At 47.2% G+C, this 20,142-nt stretch overlaps 1 non-coding gene across 1 annotated transcript; it reads right to left on the bottom strand.

Moving 5' to 3' along the window:
• Positions 1-19,479: 19,479 nt before the first annotated feature.
• LOC115312435 lies at positions 19,480-19,667 on the bottom strand. The gene has a single exon (XR_005715352.1). It is a non-coding gene; the product is annotated as a U2 spliceosomal RNA (small nuclear RNA).
• Between the last annotated feature and the right edge of the window lie 475 nt (positions 19,668-20,142).

Below are 20,142 nucleotides of genomic sequence, written 5' to 3'. Positions count from 1 at the left end.
GTGTGCCAATCAGCGGACAAGTCAGCCAAACCGGTCGTGGCACCACTACGTCCAGTTACTCTCCCGGAAAAGCCCTGGCAGAAGCTGGCTATGGACATCGTGGGTCCGCTGAACCTGACCACCGCAGGTCCTAAGTTTGTCTTCACCCTTGTGGACTACCATTCCAAGTGGCCGGAAGTTTGTTTTGCAAATACAGTTACGGCACAAGCGGTGATAGATTTCTTGCGAGCCGTGTTCAGTCGGGAGGGCTGTCCGGAAGGACTCGTGACAGACAACGGGCCACAGTTCAAGTCGAAGCTTTTTGAAGACTTCCTGAACCAAAGAGGAATCAAGCACTCTGTCTGGTCGGTATACTACCCGCAGGCCAATGGGTTGGTCGAACGATTCAACAGGAACCTGAAGGACTTTATTCAAGTTTCAGTTCTGGAAGGACGACCGCTTAAAGAAGCCGTCGTGGACTACTTGGGCGTATATCGGTCTACCCCACACTCGACCACAGGAGTGTCCCCTGCTCAGCCCCTCTACGGTCGCCAACCAAGGACCCGACTTGACATCATGGGCCTTCCGTCAAAGAACTTCTTCCAGGAGCCAGCCACGGCAATGGAACAGTTACGAGCTCGTGTCCAAAGCAAGCAGCGCTCGACGAAGGAGTATACAGACGCGAAAAGAAGGGCCAAAACTCCACAAATTCAAAGGGGGAGATTACGTACGGGTCCGTAAACCCACAAGTGGCGGTAAGGGTGAGCTATCATATTCCCGACCTCTGAAAATACAGAAACAGCTGGGTCCAGGCACTTTCCGCTTAGAAGACGGACGCAGCTGGAATGCCTCCAAGTTGGTGGCTGCCTGTGCCTGAGGAGTGCGTCACGGAAAGAGGTAAACGGTTGCTACACTTGCTACCCGTTCCTGGAGATCAAGAACAGTCAGCCAGGAGAACCATCTCGGACAACCAAGGCGAATACTCCGTTGGGGAGAATCGCGAAGCTGTGACAACACCATGTCAAGTTTCTGGAGGAGCAGACTCGGTTGAGGAACATCGCCTAGCAGCTTCGGCGACGCCAATACAAATTACGATTGGACCAGATTCCGTTGAAGAACAACGTCGGGAAGTTTTGACGTCGCCGGTACAAGTGTCACAAGATGAATGTCCTGTTGTTAGACATCGACTGGAAGATTCTGCGGTGCCTACACAGGCTCAAGGAACGACGTGGACGGACGGATGTCGCAGAGGACCGTCGACAAGAGAACGACGGCGTCCCTCCCGTCTGCAGGACTTTCATATGAATTAGCCATTTTTCGCTTAGTTGTTTCGTTTTTCAAGGGGGGGGGGGGGGGGGGGGTGATGTTGTGTTCTGCTTTTATGTTGGCAAAACTGTATATGCCATAACGCGATCTGGCAACCTATGACTCGCATTAAAACGGCTTTTTCGTTCAACGTTCCAATGGACTATCCGCGACACCAGCAAAACGGACGCCACCAAGCGGGAAAACCGGGAGCCAGCCGGACCAGGTCGCTCCGCGCCCCTCCGCGTCTCTGGCGGCTTTCGCGGATACGTGTTGTCGGCACGGTTTCGAACAACGTAATTTGACGAACGTGCGAACATTTCTTAAGTTTGCCTGGGTGTTCATTAGTGTCGTGAAGCCTCAGTAGATTGTTTTCTTCCACCACGTGTTTGAAAGCCCGTTTACTCCACAACACACGGTCGCGTGCGTTCGATTTCTTGGATGGGGAGGAATCACGAAAAAAACGTTTCGATTTATTGTCAGTCTCGAATCACATTCAAAGTGACGACGAATTCGTAACTTATAACTGGTTCCTTTATACGGATGTGGAACAGTGGACTGAGGACGACAGACGAGGCATTTCACTGGAGGGAACACCAATGTTGCAGTCAAGTGAATGGAAAGGTTCGATAGCTGCTTTTCTTGAGCTTGGTTGTGTTCGGTTAGCTCAAGTTGGAGCCACCCACGCCGGTCGGTGCGTTGGCTATTCATATTGACTGCTTTTCGCCAAAAAGGCTTTGGACCACATTGAAGGAGTTGGGCTAATTTCGCAATTGATTGATTCCGGAAAACCTGCTCGCTGCTAACGATTAATGAAAAAAATTGTCGGCTTTCAAAAGGTGCGGGACGAGTCTCGCAACGTTAGAAGCTGTCACGGCATTTTTATCTATCGCGCCTCCAATATTTATATTATACCCCTGTCGAAGCCAGCAGCAATATACGTCTACATTCCTCAGGTTGACCGGCCACAAAAAATACTCATTTTCTCCGTTCAGGATTCGAAGCAACGTTCAATTCAGAGGGATTCTGCGTGAATCTCCGACGAAGACTCTTCAGTTTGTCTCCGTGCTGCCCGCTAGAACCATTTGGCTAAGTTTAAGTAGTATATCTCTGACTGTCAAATTATACTTTTATTCAGCACTTTACCTAATAGCTAGTTAACTAAGCTCATATTTCAACCCGAATAATATGCTAATATCGCTTCAGTGGGACATAGTACGTAATTTATTACATAACCCTCTCGTCAAAATGACTTCTTGATTGCTACTAAAACCTGCATTGAAATACGAGTATCAGCTGCTTAGTGGGGCGCCGGCGGGTTAACATGGTCCTTGGCTCAAGAAGCGCTTGCTTAATTTTTGTAATTTTTCTGTAGCCTGTGCTGTTGACCGAGCAGACGACTGGAGCTGTTTCTTAAACGCTGATACGCACAAAAGATCGATTTCGTGGACAGATAAGTCGCATGGTCGAGGCATGCGAGTCCGTTGAAAATTACTCTTGGTGGAAAAATTCTGTAGTCATCGCCGCTTTCCTTAGGTGATCAAAACTTATTAGTATATTACCGTCTCTCCGGAGCTCATAGTTTCGGTTTTGAACGAAATCTCTGAAACGAAAGTTTGACATGAAAAGAACAAAAAACACCGGGAAAACAAAACTATGATTTGCAAGTTTATGTGCACCGGCTACACTTAACCGTCTCAGTTCAAATACCGATAAAATTGGGCATTAAACTAAAGAAAATCGGTTAAAGGGAAGATGGGGCACTTCTACATTTGAGAAAAAACGCTTGAATTGCATTCATTTGGCCTTTAGAATAGCAGATATCACAATTATATTTCAATGCGACGCGCCGGAGAGCAATGAGAGCAATCTGAAAAAAGGCCTGAAGCCCCGCCTCCCTAGCCTTGGCAAGCCAAAAGATCCGTCGATGACGTCACGGACAGCGACAGTCTTTCGCGTTTTTCTTGCGTTTAAAAACACTTGCGCGGCAAATGGTTTTGGTATTCGGGTTCACGAGGTAAAAATACACTAGAATTCACTTCTAACTCATTTTTTTCGAGAAGCTCCGTAGCTTCCCTTTAAATTGAACGCGCCTCCTGTTCAGGCGGCCCGGTCGAGCCGACGCGACCTGGATTCAGCCGCCATGTTTGTTTGGTGGTGGCGCCCCCTATAGACCTTTGTCCGGAAGTGCTCTTTTTAGCCTCGACCGCAAGGAGCGAAAGCGAACAATAATCTCGAACCCAGACGCTCACGGGGAGGGGGGGCTGCGTCGGCCTGCGCCGACGGTTCCCGTTGATGGCTTCTTCGCTGGTGTGCAGGGGCTCCGGAAGCGGGGGGGCAGGGTGGGCTTGAGCCCCTCCTGTCCTCAGGACCGAGCTGCCGAGCCCCCCCCCCCCCCTCCCTTTTTTTTTTTAGTTTGTGTGTTTGCAGGTTATCTGGTATGGGCCTTCGGCCTATCTGCTGTACCTCCGTCTCTCCTGAGCCGAAATATATGAAATGGCTCTTTATGCATGCTGACCTACCGCCCTCCTCACCTCCGCCAAGCACAAAAAGCACCGGGGCGACGGAGAGGCTTGCTTGAAAAGTCAAAACCAGAAGAAAATGACAGGCAGGACTCATGAGCCTGATTGACAACCGGTTTAAAGCGAGCAAAGAGGGGACAGCGAAATGAATGAATTCCGACAAGACCACGTCGGCGAGCGTTTGTCTGCTTCCCCCGTGTGGAAGCAAGAAGCCCAGAAGATGAATGGTGCTTCTCTGGCCCGCGGACAAAACAGGCAGGCGGTACTACCGCGGCGCTTAAAGGCCATCATTAGGAGAGGGAGGGGGGCTGGTGAGCTTGAGTGGGGATTCGGGAGTGCTTAGAAAAGGCGAAAGTCTACGAGCTCCCAAATTTGACAAGGCGCCTTCGATGGCGAAAGCTTTGCGCGCATGCGGCGTCGTGCCCACGGGGTGGTGAGGCATGAGGCGACACATGTTTACAAACTCAGGACAACACAACACGAAGTCTGAAACACACCTTCAGTACCTTCCTCTTGTGATGCCCCCCAACTTGCATTGACGCCAGGAGTCCGAAGCGATCACGGTCGATGTACTTGATCCTGAGGTACATACCGATGTATGCAAACCTCTGCCTCCAGTTGAGACATCCGATGGCCAAACTTGCTGTGTTTGAGACTCCGTGTTGTGTTGTCTTTTTTTCCCCCCGAGTCTCGGGGTTTTGTCTAAAACTTTTAACACTTGTTTGTCTACGTCTGCGTTAATACATCATGCTTCCCCGAGAATCTCTAAATGAAGGAAGGTTTTCATTTTTATAAAGATAGCCAATTTGGCATAGGCACAGCTGCGGTTGACATGTAACAGTTGGTATAGGAAAGAAAAAATAAAGAACACATGGTGCGGCTGATTTCAGTGGTTATCCAATCATTGTATGAGTTGTCAGTGCAAGCTTCTTACAGTTATTTTACTGAACCATTGTTTTAATTTGTTTTCCATGGATATGTGCGTGAATATGCGAAGGCGGTGCATTGATATGTTTTCATTTAAATGTGGCAATTAATGTCAACCTGAAACCAACCTAACCTTGAGGATTTCGGAGATGTCGAGCCCCCCCCTCTAAAGAAAGACTTCCGGAGCCACTGCTGGTGTGCCGACTGCCGTTTTGCCGGCATCGGTCCTGTTTACCGCGGTATGTGAGTATAGCGCCCGTAACCTGAGAGCCGTGTGTCCATACGCCACTTTGCCGTTGTTGGTTTTCATCTAGCCGAGCCAGAAAACATCTCGCGACGAGTTGACCGCGCCGCGAGTGACGAACAAGAAGCAAACATGGCGACGGTTTGTGCGATTGCTTTGGTGGCTCCGGTGTTGAGTGTCTTCAACGTCCTCGTGAGAAGGTTCCCCTGCCCTTCGAAGTTATTGCAAGCACCACGAAAGATGTGGAATCATCGTCTCAACTACAAATAAGCAGGCTTTCACGAGCAACAACGGTGCCGAGCAGGCGCTCGGCACATTTGTGTCAGGCTCACGCAGCCAGCGGCACAGTTGTGTTGGTTGTGTCGTCAGATGTTCAACAACGCCGAGGTATTTTCATTTATCATTTCGAATGCCTTCAAGAGTGGGAAATTAATCTATTTCGCGGATTGTTAACGCCGAGGCGAGTGCCCTCCGTTGCAGTGCCGTCGTCGCGCAAAGTGCAGAGAAAACCGGGTGGCGATGGCGGCGGTGCTCTTTGATCTTGCGCCGTCGGGTTCATGAAGTCCGGAGTAAACGTACGTACAGTCGCCGGCCATATGAGCTCCCCCGGCCGAACGCCGACTGGAGCAGCGAAGATCCCGCACGCGGCGCGTCGATCGTTGCCGCGTTTTGGGAGCCTGGCTATTGGAACCAAACCATTTCGTTATCAAAGGGGTGTACGCATGGCTTTTATCGGGATTCTAGCCTTTAGAAGTGTGAATCACAAAAGCATGGCCGATTAGAATTGCCGTCTTCGGGTGTTGGCCCCAACTGTTCGCAGATGACTGCTGATAAACTGGAGCTTGCTTTAGGTGTAGATAAAGCAGCAGTGTTCGATCGATGCTTACAAATGTAAAAACATATATGTTTGATATGATATTAGACATGACAACATAGATCCCACGGCAAGCAAGAAGTGGCCGACAAGGAAGCCACCTGCAAAGCCATCGTGGAGAGAATTACCCTTGGTCAAGCAACACGCTACTGAGCGCAGGACAGTAGAGTCTCCTCGATAAAACGTGTTCGTGAAAAGTGCCTGAATCTTTATTCTGCTTCGACACAAATCTTTTTTTTTTTTTCTTTTTTGTTATCGATAGCATATCCGTATAGATTAAATAAATTATTTCAAAACCGCTCGTCATTGTCTAGTCTAAGTTTAACAAAGCTTGTGCATAGGATTACACTTCGGGTAGGCAATATTTAAAATGACTAACCGACTTTGCAAATAAAAAAAAGTTGTATTCAACACGTCAGAGATATTATGCAGTGAAGAATTTCGGTAAGCCGACTGCGTTTACCTACAACCGCAAGCGGGATTGTAATCAGCCGTGCTTCAGATTCACGTTACAAAACGCGTAATGCTATTAAACTTTCTGCGTCCACCCCTTTGATAACAGAATGGTTTGGTCCCGATAGCCCGGCTCCCAGAACGCGGCAACGCTCGACGCGCCGCATGCGGGATTTTCGCTGCTCCGGTCGGCGTTCGGCCGGGGGAGCTCATATTGCCGGCGACTGTACGTGCGTCTGCTGGATCGGTGTTTTGGACTTCCTCAAAACTCTTTCTCACGCGCATTTTCCTTGTGAAGCTTAGTAGCTCATTACACCTCATCGTCGACTGCGCTCATTTGACTACGACGGACGAGCCTGCGTGATGTGAATTTCACTGCCTAAGATCCTTGGTGTGCTGTAACGAGGGCTAATAAAATATCACCGCGAACTTCTGAACAAACGAGTCGAAGTTTCGTCTGCTATCATAACTGATCGCCTGTCACAATATTAATCAGTAGCGTTCCTAGACTCCGCCCCCACAGGCACCGTGCTTCGTTGCCCGATAGTAAGTGTCTCCTGGTACCTCGTAGAATTCCAGCTCCCACTTCAAGTAAGTACCATCCTTTAGAACTGGCAATTAATAGTTTCGAACCCAGACGTTCGCAGTGTGTGTTTGTGGGTGTGTGTGTGTGTGTGGGGGGGGGGGGGGGGGGGAGGGGGGGGGACGCGTGCTAACATACTCGGAGCCCTCGTTTACGCCGCTTCGCAGCGGCAGACAAGGCGCCACATTACAAAAGAAAGCTAATCCGAGCTGTCTACGTAACTAGACCTATTCGCTAGTCATTCGATGAAACGTCGTCGTCTCGTTTTCATTCGCTAAAACTGCGTTCGATCAAGTGAACGCCTCGCACTTATTTCGGCTCGGCAGAGCCGCGCTGCCGCAGAAAGGCAAGCAGATCGCGAAAATCGGTCTCAAACGTGCCACGAATGTAATGTCGTATACAAGAAGCCAACAATCAAGCATTTGAAAGCTACAAGAAAGCGGTAGCGAAATATTTACTACGCAATGAACCCGGACTGAAACGCGGATGTCAAGGGTCAGCAGACACCGAGAACATCTAAGACAAGAAAGGTTTTCCCTTATTTTCCTTGATCGAGATGGGTTCTCGAATGTTCACGACATCTTGCCTGTTGAAGAACGGGCCGCAGAGGCTTCTGGTGAAGACATCTTTCACGATGTGTCGGTGCATTCGGACAGCCTGCCGCATCCAGCTACCCAAAGCAACGCCGCCAACGCAGCCCCCCCCTCCCTGCCTGCCAGTTCTTTCCGCGTGGTGGCGCGAGCGTAGATAAACATGGCGGCGCCCCGGAATTGGCGCGGACACTGGTCTATAGGTCGCTGGAGTCGCGAATAGTCCGCGACAACTTTTCTTGGCAATGCAGTGAAAGGTACAGGCCCGCGTCACCTCTGCCATTTTGAGTGTACGCAGGCTCTCCTCCTCCCCCATTTCCGGGGAGAGGAGGAGAGCCCGCGCACACTCAAAATGGGAGAGGGGACGCGGGCCTGTACCTTTCACTGCATTGCCAAGAAAAGTCGCGGAGTATAGTCGACCCTTTCTTCGTGTCCTCAGGACAGTACACCCCTGAAAGAAAACGCAAACAGGATCAAGATCGTGAACTTTTTTTTCAGTGGACTTCACACACCTCATTTAACCCCCTCTCCTTCTCACACCCTTCATCTCTCCCTAATCATCCCGTCACACCAGATGACTTCAGTCAAGAGCTGTGGCGGACCCCAATCATTTTATTAAACGTTTTCTGATCTGATCAGTAAAATCCAGAAAAAGGGGGGGGGGGGGTGTAATCGTCGATGGATACTGAAGAAATTGACGCCGGCCCAGCACACCATTCAAAGAGCAGTTTCAAATTATCCATTCATCAAGAGGGACTAACTTCAAAAGTACCCACTAGATGACAGCACCTCCCGGTGTCTGTATTTCCTCATTGGTGCGAATTTTCAAACAAGGGTTCCGCTTTCATCGGGGACTGATGTCAAAACTCTTGTGTGAAGCGGAAGCCATCCCGGCCACTGATCTCTATGACAATAGGTGACCGGCGTTTGGCAGCAGCCTCAAAGAACTCTGGGTAATATTCACTTCCGGTTCGTAGCTAGCAGCCGACGCAGCCCCATGACGGCTGCGGAAGCGTGTGCGGGTGTTGAAACCCGATCAATCCGGGCCACCTTCCTCTGCTGCTGGGTGACTTACACACTTCTGAACGTCTCAAGTTACTTCTACAGATAACTTAAGTACTAATCGGTACGCAGAAGCATCGAGAACGGCCACGAAAGCGCAGAGCGAGTGCGGCCGGCGGCAAGCTGCACTCGCACAGTGCTTTCCGGATCTTCGCATGAAAACTCGGGTTGGATGTTTCGTTTTCCTTTTGAGCCAGCGTTCTTCATTTGGGTTCTGTTTATTTTTGATGGTTACGTTAGATCACATCACCGACCGAAATAGGCGCGAATGGTAAGCCGTGGAACGCGGCCAGCTGAAATGTTCGATCGGAGGTCTGGCGTACTTTTCTCATTTTGTTAGAGCACCTGAGTCTGGGTAAGAAAATCTTCAGGCAACCAAAAATTGAAGACAGGGAAATAACTCGTTTAGACGGTGTTTCAAACTCAGCTAATATGTATTCTCGCGCGATTAAAACGCCACTTCCGTGCGAAAGTTAGTTTCGACGACATCTGACTACGTGACAATCTTTGCTTTTTAACACTCACGCGTTTTTGGTACTTCAACTAAGTTGTCCCCCGTGAACTACAATAACCCTCCGCCCCCCCCCCCCCCTCCCCCCTTCCCCCTTCCCGCGCGTTTTTTTTAATGATGTCGAGTAAGAAAGCATGCACAAACGACCACCGATTTTGATATGAGCTACGCGGGGTCGTACTACTGCTTTATTATCCGTCAATATGAAGGTGCTGCCCATTTGCTTTTGTTTCTTTATATTACAAAAAGCTGACCTGTCCTTTTGTTTATTTATATTATAGCAAGCCACCCATCCACGCCGCTTCCCGGGAACAGTCTGCGGCGGCTCATCACAGAAAATGTTAATCCGAGCTGTCGATGTAACGATTAAATGGCCTGGTAATGGCACTGTATGTTGATGAAACGTCGTGTCATGAACTGATTGCCTGCGAGATTGCATCCCGCGTTCTCGCAGATGCCTTGCACGACAAGCAGTGCTCACCCCTTCGCGGAATAATCGAGACGCTTTTGGTGGGTGCTAAAAGACTGTCAGAGATCGTTATTTCCCGCGGGCCTTACCCGAAGAAAGAGAGAACACGTTGTACTGGCCTGTAACAATATTGGCCGCGCATAAACGGTCACCGACGTTTGTCTGTCACAGGTCATCTCGCTCTTTCACTCGCTTAACAGCGACGGCCCATCGTTGCTTCCATGCTTTGTTACACGGGAACTGGAACATCTTATGCCCTCTATGGCTTGCGTTAAAAGAACGTACCGCGGAGCTGTAAGCCATTTTCACCGCGAATACAGCACGGCCACCACGCCTAGAAGAGCTCTCGATGCAGCTGGACGAACCGCAACCGGCACCGGACGAACCGGAAGCGTGAAGTCACGTGGTGTCTCGCTTCGGATGACGAAACTTCCGGCTCAAACGCCGGTCACCTATTGCTGGATCGCGCTTCCCCGCACCGAAAATGAAGCCACCGTCGGAATATGCTCTACCGCTGTCAAGCCCAGACAGTTACCATGGTTACCATGTGTAGGTCACGTGACAACAAAGACAACCGCCGCCTTCACAACGCTTCCGCGGAACCCGTAAGATGGCCGACCGGTGGCTTCAATTCCCCCAATAGCTCGAAGCGGGGAAGCGCGATCCAGCAATTGTCATAGAGATCAGTGATCCCGGCAAATGATTCGACGTAGCGTCTCAGGTTTTTTGTACGCAAGCGCTATCCCCCGATAAGAAATCTACAATCGGGCAATTCATTCGTAAGAACTTCACAACCACTGACGGATTAGTATCCTCGATACGGTCTTGTTACCACGGGTGGTTATTCTTCCGTCTCACGCGAAGAACGGAGGAAAGGCAAAAAATAAAAATATGCATGATGTAAAAATTAAATAGCGCAAAGGTTAGACAAAGGACAGAACATGTAGCAGGACAAGCGCTATGCATATCCAACTAGCCCACCTCAATATCTTAATAAAAATATGCTTTCAATTTTATGAATTCTAGTAGGTGGCGCTAGTCAACGCCAGATTGAAAAGGTGGAGCTTGAAGCATTTTCTTTTAAATCCATATCCAAATATAACTTTAAAAATTGGCAATAGATGGCAGCACCTCCCAGGTTGCGCATATATCTATCTGTATGTAAATGCAAATGAATGGATATAGGCCACCGTTTATTGAATTGGGCGGTATTCTTTGCCATCTTTCTTTTATGTATAAAAACAATACTGCGTTTACTGAGGTATTTTGACAATCTTAATCTCCAGAAGAGTTCCTTCACACGCGTTGTTTTTTTTACATGTTCTTTTCTTTGTACCTGTATTTTCTCGATACAATGGCCGTGCAAACTGTGATTTTGCATGCATGGGATTCATTTTCCAGACAAACCGCGACAGCTTGCTGTAACGTAACACTGTAGAGCGTCTGCGGTAGCAGAGGGGGGACCAGTGACCGCATGGGCTAGCAGCGCACACCAGCTCGGAGCACGTGGAGCGAAAGCTCACTTTGCAAAACCCAGGATTCAATCCCCACCCCTGCTCGTTTCAAAGTGGATGAGCGTCGTACCAGCGTGCGGTCGTGTACATGTCGTGGTCGTGTATCACTACTGCGTGGTGCACGGTACCGCGCCGGCCAAATTGCTCATCTACAGCCGAGACACCAGACACCCACTGAGGCAGACTAACTTCCGGCTGGATAAACATACTCCAATTTACATATATACGACTATACTTTGGGCCCACACCTGCTGTTACAAGAAGATGCAAAACATGGCCACACCACAGTAATGGCAGTTTTCAATAGGACGAGAGTGAGAAAACCGTCCTTCATATAAAACTTTGTCTTCATACGGCAGTTTCTGCTTTCCTGACGATGTTTATAGCAGTTATTTTTAGCAGTTTCTCCAGCTGAGTAAGGCGTCTCTCGGCTGCCCAGTTTGTGCAGCCGAGGCGCCACCTTGGGCAAAGAGCTCGAGCTTGGAGCCTAGTGATGGTATTGCCATTCAGGTTGATTTACATGGGAAAAGAATGAGAAGGCAATATTTAGACGAAGCAATTCTGAACACGCTATTTGAGCAGAGTTCCCGTTTGAGCAGAAATAAATTGACGATATAAAACTATTACTCAGGGCGCATGTAGCGCTCGAGGCATGGGAACGAGCGCTCGTAGCCGCGGAATGATTGCGGGCCGCTTCCCAGAGCGTCGCGGGCCGCGTGTTTGAGACCCCTGCCCTAGATGAAAATCTACACGGCTCGCATTAGGCGCGAGCCCATTCCATTCTCCCCAGCGCAGCCGCCATTCCATTCCCATTCGATTCCAGGATCGCGAAAGTGCGGAATGATTCCGGAATCAAGCGCGAAACACATGTACGACGAAAACCTTCCGATCCGACGTGCGGACTGCCGGAATGACCTTGGAGGGAGAGGGTTTTCGTAGCATCGGAGAGCGTTGAAAACCCTCGCCGCGGTCGGACGTCGGATCGGACGGTTTCGTCGTACATGTGTTTCGCGCTTAATTCCCACTCCAGAATGGCAACTCCGCAACACTGGTGCCCACCACAGCCGTTTTCAACCTTTTTAAGCAGCCAAAGACAAGCTCCACGACGCACGCCAACCGTACAAAAAAAAAAAAAAAAGACGTGTTGAGAAAGAATAAAAACTAGGGATGTCGCGAACCACCTTAGGTTCGATTTCGAAAGGTTTCGATATTTGCGAAGCGAACTGAGGTTCGATTTCGAAAAATTTCGATATTTTCGTACCGACCGAGGTTCGATTTCGAAAAATTCGCAACTTTTGACCACAGCGGTGCTTCGAATTCGAAAATTTCGAAGCTTTCACGGTTTCTAAAATTTCGATTTCGAATATTTCGAATATTTTTTTACTTCAGGTTCGATAAATTCGAAGATTTCGAAATTCTTTGTTAAAAAAATTCGAAAACTTCGAACGCTTCGAATTTTTATAGACATGAAGTTCGAACAATTCGAAGATTTCGAATTTCTTTTTGCATAAAGTTCGAAAAGTTCGAAGGTTTCGATTCTTTTTTAACGTTAAATTCAAAAAAAAAAAAAAAACTTCGAAGATTTTGAATTTTTTTCTAATCCAAGTTTTCAAAGGTCGAAGTCTGATTTTCAAGTTTTTCCACAGTTTCAGTTTCAAATAACGTTTTCACGACTCACTGGTTTTCACAAAATCAAGTTTAGAAAAGTTAGGGTGTGATATCTAGATTCTGCGAAGTTGGTCAGGCAATTAAATGAGGCGACGAGTGTCCCGGACGTGCTAGAATATTTGCCAGTGCAGAATTGTGACCGCCAGCCCTGGGGGGGGGGGGGGGGGGAGGGGGGGTCTTCAACCTGCATCACGCAGTAGTGATTGCACGAACACACTGTTTTACGAGACTCAGCCAGTTCGAAACGGCCAGGGGCGAGCAGGAGGTTGAGGCTCAGAAAAACCTTGATGCGACCTGGCAAACTAGCTCGCCACCCCTTGCACGCTGGTAGTAATCCGATCCGGTGAAGTTTATAATTGTCCTGGAGGTTTATTTTCTGGGACGGAGGAATCGCCTCGCAAAAAGCACAAAAGCCGACACAACTGGAGGTCGAGGAGCGTTCTACCATACAAGTGGGGTCGAAAGAGGAAAAACGGGGGAAAGAGGGTAGCGAAGGGGGAGGGGGGGGGGTGCTTCAGCCTCCTTCCCCTTGCAGGTATTTCGGACTGTTAAAGAAAGCAATACGGGGAAAGAGGGCGTGGTTGAGCTTATTTTAATCTGAAATTATTTATGCATATGTATAGCTACTGTCGCTCTTTACTGCATAAAAGGTTGCGTAGATGGTCATTGTTAGAAACTCGTTGTCAGAAGGCACTGCTCGTCACATGCTTAGTGGTTCGGAAGTTCAAAGCTGTCTTTTCGACCTAAACACCTGTGCCGATAGTAACAAAAAAAAAAAAAAATAAATAAATAAAATAAATGCGGGAATAAAAACAGGAAAAAAAAAACTATCAAGAATTCGTCGGAAGTGTTCTATTCTTGCATATTCAGAGGTTCAGAACTTCGAAACAAGTTTCTTTTACTAAAATGTGTACAGGCTAAAAGAAACACGTCCCAGGAACGTGAAGCGAAAAAAAAAAAGTTTTCTTTTAATGACGTGCTGAACTTGAACACTATTAGAAATCTTCTCCCATGAGTTAATTTATTCCTTAACGTGAAGAAACAATGAATATATTATTTTGTATTCTGCAGATGGCAATGATATGTACTGTCTGTGGTGTTAATTTAAACACGGTACCTCAAACAACTTAGACGAAAATAAATATCAAGTTTAGGTCATAATTGCATGCAGATACATGTTTGGACATTTCTTCGAAACTCACGTTGAATAACAATAATCACATCTTAAGACGGCACTTACCTAGGCTATACATAGATCATTCTTAAAAAAGTATAACATATGTACCATAAATAGCTCCGGCTGCAGCGTGCTTCAAATCTGGCACAAACGATAATCGTCAAAAACCCGTCGTCCTTCCTCGCCCCTTCGGGGATTTATTTCTTTAAACCTAAGCATGCCAGAACATTGAAATAAACGACATTGTCTTTCGTAAGGAACGCAGCACCGCGTGTAAAAGTTCGAGAAAAAAAAATTACGAATGTACACCACTACCTGAAATCAAATGAAACCGTCCGCCGGTCTTTCGAAGTTCGACGAACGTCGAACTTTTACCCTAAAAGTTCGAAGTTCGTCGAACTTCTGACTTTTCAGAATTCGAAAGTTCGAAACATTTCGAATTCTCTTGATAAATAAGTTCGAAAGTTCGAAATTCATCGAATTTTTTGGTCAGTCAAGTTCGAAAGTTCGACAAGCATCGAACCTTGCAGCGCAATAAGTTCGAAAGTTCGAAAAAGATCGAATTTTTTAGCGTAATAAGTTCGACGGTTCGAAAAGCGTCGAACTTCTTAGCTTAACAAGTTCGAAAATTCGACCTCCGTCGAATTTTACGATATAGAAAATTCGAAAAATCGAAATCTTTCGAACCTTTCAAACCGCTTGATTCGATCATCGAAACTTCGATTCGAAAAAAGTTCGCGGCATCCCTAATAAAAACCAGTGAAATCCGGGGAGAGGGGAGGGAGGGAGGGAGGGGGGGGGGGCGGGGGTGTATTCGTAGATGGATTCTGAAGAAATTGACGCCGGTCGAGTACACCATTCAAAGAGCAGTTTCAAATTATCCATTCATCAAGATGGACTAACTTCAAAAGTACCCACTAGATGGCAGCACCTCCCGGTGTTTGTTTTTCCTTATTGGCGCGAATTTTCAAACAAGGGTTCCGCTTTCATCTGGGACTGATGTTGTCAAAAGTGGACTCTTGTTTGAAGCGGAAGCCCTCCCGGCAAATGGTTCGACGTAGCGACTCAGGTTTTTTGTACGCAATACGCAAGCGCTATCGACGAATAAGAAATCCACAAGCGGGCAAGCTATTCGTAAGAACTTCACAACTACTGACGGATTAGTATCCTCAATGCGGTCTTGTTATCACGGGTGGTTATTCTTTCGACTCACGTACAGAACGGAGGAAAGGCAAAAAAGAAAAATATGCTTCCAATTTTATAAATGTTACTAGGTGGCGCTCGTCAACGCCAGATTCCATAGTCTGCCAGATTCAAAAGGTGAAGTTTGAAGCATTTTCTTTTTATAACCAAATATAACTTTAAAAATTCTTAATAGATGGCAGCACCACCCGGGACGCGCATGTCTCTATTTGTTTGTAAATGCAAATGAATGGATGGATATAGGCGGCCGTTTAGTGAATTGGGTGGTATTCTCTGTCACCTTTCTTTTATGTATAAAACCAATACTGCGTTTACTGAGGCATTTTGATAATCTTAATCTCCAGAAGAGTTCCTTCACACGCGTTTATTTTGACATGTTCTATTCTTTGTACGTGTCTTTTCTCGATACAAAGGCGGTGCAAACTGCGATTTTGCATGCATGGGACTCATTTGCCAGACAAACCGGGACAGCTTGCTGTAACGTCGCAGCGCAACTGTAGAGTATCTGCCGTAGAAAAGGGGGGATCAGTGACCGCATGGGCTAGCGCACACCAGCTCGGAGCACGTGGAGCGAAAGCTCACTTTGCAAAACCTAGAATTCAATCCCCACCCCTGGTCGTTTCAAAGTGGATGAGCATTGCACCGGCGTGCGATCGTGTACACGTCGTGGTCGTGCATCACTACTGCGTGGTGCACGGTACCGCACCGGCCAAATTGCTTATCTACAGCCGAGACACCGGACACCCACTGAGGCAGACTAACTTCCGGCTGGATAAACTACTCCAATTTTATTTTTATTCTGCTTGCAAAAAATAATTTGGGCAGAACATATTAATATCGTAGTTCAAAAGCATGTCCATATACTTTAACAGGGCAAATATTAGTTGCTTTGACATACCTCTCAAGTGAATTAAAAGGAAATACAAGGCTTCAATGATAAACAAAACAAGTTTGAAGCATATTTCGCTATTCCCAGTGACTTGCAAAGCTTTATTGGCAAAGGGGCAGGCAAGCGGATTGGAACCACATATATTTCAACATCTCAACGACTAGGAACCAGATAAATCTCAACAACGCAAACACAGAGAATGCAAAGACGTCATACGCATCCTGGGCTTCTGGCTTCAGGACAGTGGCAAATGGAACATTTGGCTCACAAAACTCACTGTACAAATACAACAAATACATCACAATGGAGAGAGAGAGAGAGAATAAACATGTTTATTATGAGAAAGCGATGGGGAGGAGTCCTTAGTCCAAGACGCCTTGAGCCGTCCCTGCTTCCACAGCCCTCGAATCACATGCAAAGACAGAGGCGGATGAGAAGAACATCCGAGACGTATACTTGAGGCTCTCGTATACTCTGGAACTCGATACCAGCTACCCTACCACCCCACGGAAGATATCCTCATCCGGACGGATAGCCAAGCAGCATGCAGGGCTTTCCCAGACAACACGTTGTCTACACAGATGAGGCAACATATCCAGGATTACGTGCATCTGCGAAGAAACATAACAGTCACGATACAATGGGGAATGAGGGGGGAATGAGGAGGCTCACCTCCTCACCCGAGAACCTTTAGCGGGACTCCCTGCTATATGGCCGTCCGAGTACAACCCACGCACCGAGAGAGCTATCTGCAGAACTACAAGGATATTCACACTTAAGCAACTGAAGGAAAATGTCAAAACTCTGCCTCCTCAACACTCGCTTGAAAAGATGAAGTACTTCTAAGAAGAGTGCAGACATTATTGCTGCTCACTGACAACTTCGTCCATTACGTATCTAGAAATGCTGGACACCCCACCTTGCAAAAACTGCGATGGATACCCAGATAACCACCACACACTCTGGGCATGTCCCAATGCCCAATCTTCAAAACGCACGGCTTTATTCTGCATATTACATACTCTACAGCCCTGATCCTACGAAGAATGGCTCACTCCACCCAAACACCTCACCACCACATACCAAGAAACACTCCAACACATCATGACCACCCTCCCAGAAGACTCGTAGACACAACAAAACTTCTTTAACAAGCGCCAGACCAGGCATGTAGAAATAGTTTCTTCTCTCGTTCTCTATATATTTTCACACCACCGGGAATGATCGGTCATAGTGGGAATTTCCTCTCAAAATAAACAATGGTTCAACCTGCAAAGTTGCCAACTGGTGGAGACGCTAGCCAGCAGTGTTGATTCGCTTCAAAGAGAGGCGAGGTCGTCAGCATACTCCTTCCTAATTCCGCTGTACATTACTCCTAGGATTCCGTGTTTTCAAAGTTCATTTCTCATGAAATTCGGAGGGTGTTTTTCGGAGTTAATATTTCGCCGGGGATTTGGGGTTTTATTTTATTTATGTTAGATTCCCAATTCTTCGAAATTCTGAATTTATTTTACTGCAAAAAATTTTTAAAATTCTAAAACAAAATAAATATGGTTCGGGTAACATGACCCGCTGTCCCGAAGAAACCTCTATGTGCTAAAAAACAAACCCTTTTTGTCAGTAGTTCCAAAATTCAAAAGAAACTGAAGTGGAATCGCCTCAGGACCACTGACCTTGTGCTCTTATAAAATTCAGTTGTAAAACTCGTCTTGTTTGCTGTTTATTTTGTAGCTGCGACCTGGAAATTGTTTTTTTGGATAAATCCGAATTGACAGAAGCTTTACCGGCAAGCGGTCTTCAGATTTATCCAAAAACACGGAACCCCAATTACTCCAAAGGGAAGAGATTTGCACCATTCATTGATGCGCAAACCGTAAAAACAGAGGAAACATTGGGACATTATTTTTCAGGCGTGGTCGCCATTCGACAAATTGTTGCCCCCATCACAATAAGGTTCTGGAATCCGGGCGCGTTGTAGTGGGCCGATGTGTACAGTGGCCACACAACACTAAGGCTTGCATGCCAGCAACTAATGATCAGCACTGCAGGGCCCCTGCAAGTAGGTGCCAAACTTTCGCAGGAGCGCATTTCTTCTGACTTGCACATGCCATCACAGATGTGCCCCTGCAGCACCGATGGGTCACCTCTCGCATATTCTTCTTTATATCAAAGGTAGAGATTGATGGCACGCCTAGAGATTAGTCGAGTGGAAATGAAAAGTGACCCATACAATTTTTACAACCATGTCAACTGGAGGTTGGAACAATTACACTTCAGAAAAAGTTTGCAGAGATAAAAAAAGGTAAAAAGGTTGCCAGGAGAAATTTTGTTGCAGAGAATGCATACTTACCAAGAAAAGAACATTCCAAATTGAATATTTCACAAATATTTTGAGTGACCTCGACCTTGTCAAAGCCAGATGGTATTCACCACTCGTCAATGCTGTAGTCATTTTATTATCATTAAAAAAAACAAGGCGTTTGAGCTTGGTCGATGCTAACGCGGGTGCTTTTGCAAAGCATGCTCGTATCCCACCGGTCCACACTACCTCTCCTGCAACATGAAATTGTGCTTGGATGCACCACTATAAGGCAGGAAGCCCTTCTGACACTGTGATAGTATAGTGATTACACATCCCCTACTGAAGCCAAAATGTGAATTACTCTATGTACAGCTTTGCAATCGTGCCGCTGAAAGCCACAGTTTGCAGATCTTGATGTTTGGTCATTCTTCTAAAGGAGGATTGTCTGCGACTCCCTCTAAACAGCTAGCATGTGTTGGTGGCTGACATAGATGCTGAATACAACTTTGAGAGAAGAGGCATCGCCGTCCATCAGTTTTGGCAAGTCAGGTGGTTTAGCTAGCCACAGGCGAGCTAGCTTGCAACATGCATTGAAAGGCACACTGCTGCCGCTCTTGTTACCAACACTGACCTCACAGGAGCACCACTTTCAAAGTTGTGACAAGGAGTTTGAAGGCACACTGCTACTGTTATAGTTGTCAATGCTGACACTTCATGGGATCATGCAGCTTTCAACACCCTAAGAAGGCATTGAAAGGCAAACTGCTACTGCCGCTGTTGCCAATGCTGACACCTCACAGTCACTTGATAGGAGCACTCCGTCTTCAACACTGCAACAAGGGCTTTGACACAGTGTTCATGGCACAGCACATCCACACAACTCTGCTGATCACACGGAGGTATGGCTTGCCACAGGTCACAAAGATGAACCCCCAGAAGAGCTTCAAGGATTTCTCTTCCGTCAGAATGCAGTCTTGGAAACTTTTTTATCACCGTTCACCAGGGATCCTGTTCAGAATGAGCAAATAGCAAAGAAATATGAGACTTCCAAGATATCGATCATTCATAACTTTATCGCAACACATCAGCCGCGACGCGCTGGCCTCAGTTCCACTGGAATTGGTCACCACGCGAGGTTACAGCTCAATTGTAGGAGGGTAGTGCGGTTCGTGATTCTTTCTTTGGATTCAGAGATTTCCCCCCGTTAGGGGGGTGGGCCGATCCCGGAGGCAGTGCAATACCGGGCCAACCCGTGGCATAGGTGAGGTAAACCTCAAGCACTACGCCGCATTCCAAAAATAAGATTAATATCTTGGGTCCAAATAGGACCCGTATCAGATATTAAGCTGATAAGAACAGAGATTTTATTGCATGTTATTTACATATACAGGGAGTATGGGAAGCTGTACAAGTCGTAATGTTAGTGGGAATTTTATACATTGGCTAGCTAGGGAAATTATACACTGGTTATAAGAGAAAAAAAATGCTAATACAATGCTAAAAAGACGAAAATATACATATTCTAAAGGCGCTTCCCAGCAATGTGGCTAGCATATATGTCCCTGGAGCTTGCTATCGTCTCACTCACAATGAGTTTCTTCATTAGTCGTAAATATGACCTGCTGCATAGTCTCCTGAGGGTGGCATCATTGTCTGGGTCCCAGGACCCTAACGCACCCACGATCACGGCAGCAACAGTCACGCGCTGGTAGCGGCGGTACAGGTACTGCTTGATGGCCTCATACTTCTCAATTTTCTGTTGCCGCGCCTCCAGCAGCGCTGCACGTCTGTTGTCAAAGGGGCAGGTGACGTCAATGATGATGGCCTCCTCACCCCTCGCCAGCACCAGGTCTGGACGCAGGCTTGACTC

This window comes from Ixodes scapularis, unplaced genomic scaffold (assembly GCF_016920785.2).
Source record: "Ixodes scapularis isolate PalLabHiFi unplaced genomic scaffold, ASM1692078v2 PGA_scaffold10__122_contigs__length_95168666, whole genome shotgun sequence".
In the NCBI taxonomy this organism is placed as follows: domain Eukaryota; kingdom Metazoa; phylum Arthropoda; class Arachnida; order Ixodida; family Ixodidae; genus Ixodes; species Ixodes scapularis.
Note: the sequence above shows the minus strand (reverse complement) of the source record. Positions and strands in the feature narration are given on the sequence as shown.